The sequence below is a fragment of the Octopus bimaculoides genome, chromosome 17 (genome assembly GCF_001194135.2).
Source record: "Octopus bimaculoides isolate UCB-OBI-ISO-001 chromosome 17, ASM119413v2, whole genome shotgun sequence".
Classification (NCBI taxonomy): Eukaryota; Metazoa; Mollusca; class Cephalopoda; order Octopoda; family Octopodidae; genus Octopus; species Octopus bimaculoides.
In genome coordinates, this window is record NC_068997.1 from 27,893,952 (window position 1) to 27,897,066 (window position 3,115).

Sequence of the window (3,115 nt, forward strand, 5' to 3'; positions counted from 1 at the left end):
ATATATACATATGAGCTGCAGTAAGTGTGTGTGTGTGCGTGCGTGTGTGAACAGTAGTGTGTATGTGTAATTATGCGTGTGTTTCATGTATATGTGTTACCCACATAGACACATAGACAAATAGACAATTGCACAAATAGACACATTGACACATGGGCAGCTAGGTAAGCAGATGAATAGACCCATAGAAACAACTAAAAGTGTTGGCAACAGGAAAGGCATCCGGCTATAAAGTACGGTTTCAGAAGGAGGTGGCCGACGACGACGACGTCGACAACGGGCGATGACGACGACGATGATGACAACGACGAAGACAATGACCACGATGATGATGATGATGATGACGACAACGACGATGATGATGACACCAACGCAAGTTGAGATGTGCATTGCATTTTTCTGTTTCAATCGGGTTGACAGATTATCGAGATTATCAAAATCAGCCAAATCCTCTTAACTCACATTAAATCATCGCCTGTTTATTACTGGTATAAGGATTTCTATTGTCAGTTATTACAATATGCTACGGACGCGTAAGACAACACTGAATGATGTTGGGTTGAGAGGTTTTCGTATTACCAACATTATAAACTTCCTTTTTGTTATTAGCAACAAGTATGACGAAATTAGCAATAAATTTGTCATACCTAAGCATACTATATATTCTTTTCCACTCTAGGCACAAGGCCCGAAATTTTTGGGAAGGTGGCCAGTCGATTAGATCGACCCCAGTATGCAACTGGTACTTAATTTATCGACCCCGAAAGGATGAAAGGCGAAGTTGACCTCCGCGGAATTTGAACTCAAAACGTAAGGACAGACGAAATACCGCTAAGCATTTCGCCCGGCGTGCTAACGATTCTGCCAGCTCACCACTTTTCGCGGTGTGCTAATGTGGTGTGCCAGCTCGCCGCCCTAAGCATACTATATATTTTGCCAAATAAAAAAAAAATTCTCATACAAGGCTATGCCCCAAAATGGTCGCAGGCTAATGACTGAAACAAGTACAAGAATAAAAATTTTAAAAATCCATGGTTGTATAAATACATGATGCAAGTCAACTCCTGACCGAGTAACACTACTTCCTAAAGACAGAAACTCTGAGCAACCGTTCCGAGAGTCCAAGAAGTTCCTACGTATGAATTTGCTTTGAATGGATAAAGCGTTGCAAAGCACTGAAACCGTTTTCAGTGCTATCACCTGTAAAACCAGAAGCTACAAAAAACCGGTTGAGGGCAACTGCACTTCAGGGTCGTTCTTTTTTTTAATGATTTTATCTTCTTTTAGAAAGAAGCTCTGAAGACATCTAGGGGTCTTTCTCTCATAGGGATTCACATACTATATAACCCTTGGCTGGGATCCTAACAGGTGCTGTAACTCCGGGTCTGAGCAGACCAGGGAACAATAGTGGGTAAGGGGTGGTTCCATACACCTTGAAACTCTGGAACTTCCGTATCAGAGTCCAACTACCGGATGCAGTCTCAATTCACACCCAGGACAACATACACACACACACACACACACACACACACACACATGCATACGCATGTACGAGATCTGATCAATAACCCTAACCCTAAAACCGTAACCCTAACCCTAACTCTAAAACCCGATTCCTAACCCTAAAACCCTAAAGCTAAAACCAGTACAAACGCACGAACGATATCATAAATAACCGTGCCGCCGATAGTTGTTGTTGACAAACAACGGCACTAATTTTATTCAAGGGAAAAGATCCCATTACACCGCTAGAACGTGTTGTTTACATTCCACAGCAGTAATTGTTTTCACCTCAATAGACGTCAGTGATTGGTTGAAATTACCGAAATACAAATTTTAACATGAAATAACTTCGAATATTAAAATTTTTCTCTGTTCTATAAGACAAAATATATAAGTATACGAAGTTTTAAAGTGTTTCGGTAGAAAATACACGAAATAAAACATAAATAAAAAATGGCGCCCGCCAAATCAGAAAGATCCAATCCCCCTGTTATTGAATACATATATAAACATCAATTCATGGAATATTGGTGAAACATTTCCAAGAAAATTTCTGTCATGTGTAAACAAACCGCTATTGTTATTTGGGAGAGGAAAAAAAAAGTATATACCGCCATAGAGATCAGCTGATGTGAATATCCCTTTGAAAATCAAAGAGAAAGAAGCTAAATATGCACAACTGCTTTGAAACCTCTAGCTCCTGCAACCAGTTTATAAATTCACGTTTATACCAATAATTACTGATGCACTTGGTTTTGTAAGTAAATGCACAAGTGACAATCTAGTTAAGCTGGGGTTTTCCGAAAAAGAAATCAGCCAGCTAATACGCACATTATAAATACACTCTGTAAGCGGAACAGTAAAAATATGCAAGACTTTTCTCAAGTTTGAAATGTGACTTCGTTTTTGTTATCTACATTCCAACGATGGAGCTTTGTACCTTTGTTAGAAATCAGCTTATTCCTCAGAGGAAGAATTCAAATAATTAAAATCAGAAAGCGTATACATACATACATACATACATACATACATACATACATACATACATACAAACATAGACACACTGATACATACATACGTGTGTGTGTGATTGTGTTAAATCTGCAAGAAATTGCAGCCAAATCTCCTTCGAATGACACTTGTGCTGTCTCAAAATATATTGGTTAATGTAGTATTAGAACCACTGTACCAGAGAGGAAGGTCAAGCTGGTCACACCTTTAATTAAAACGTTTTTAATTAGGACTGACTTGGCGCTTGCAGAGATCTAAAAGGAGGCCCCTACGTGGTAGTTTCAAATGCTAGATATAGCAACTAACTCTCCCTTAATATCTCATCCTACCGTCTCAGAAAAAGGGGCACGTTGGATAATGAAGTCCTGGTCAAAACAGTGTTTGAATAAAGAAGGTAGGATGGTCGTGTCTGGAACGTCTTTGATCACAGCCGATCTGTCGCGTGGATCATAGCTGAGCTTGGGCTAAACAAGAAGAAATTCAAACTGCGTTGAGGACATCAGTTCGCTTTTAAAATGGTCGCTCTTGTTGTTGTTGTTGGTGGTGGTGGTGGTGGGAAGGGTAGTGGTAGAGAGGGTGGAATTGGTGGTGGTGGTGGTGG